The sequence below is a fragment of the Enhydra lutris genome, unplaced genomic scaffold, assembly GCF_002288905.1.
Source record: "Enhydra lutris kenyoni isolate GAN:26980312 unplaced genomic scaffold, ASM228890v2 scaffoldscaffold28, whole genome shotgun sequence".
Lineage (NCBI taxonomy): Eukaryota > Metazoa > Chordata > Mammalia > Carnivora > Mustelidae > Enhydra > Enhydra lutris.
Genome location: NW_019154112.1, coordinates 6520819 through 6521247, shown reverse-complemented (window position 1 = coordinate 6521247; position 429 = coordinate 6520819).

The window sequence follows — 429 nt, the reverse complement described above, 5'->3', positions numbered from 1 at the left end:
ATAATATACCAGTATTAGGGGTGCCTGGCTGGCTCAACTGGAACAGCACGTGACACTTGATCACGGGGTTGTAAGTTCAAGCCCCATGTTGGGTGTAGAGCTTACTTAAAAAGTAAAAATTCTTAAAAAAAAAAAAAAAAAAAGAATAAGATATCAATATTGGTTAATGAGTTGTAACAAAGGTACCATACTAATGTAAGATAATAGGAAAAGTGGGTTCCAGGTATATGGGGATTCTCTGTATTCTCTGTGCAGCTTTTTTGGAAATCTAAAACTATTCTGTTATTAAAAGTTTATTTTATAATTATGTATATACATATTTGTATAGGTAAAATACATGTATAGAGAGATACAACACAGACACACAGAGACACAGACACACACACACAAACACACACACTCACACACACACACACACACACACACACA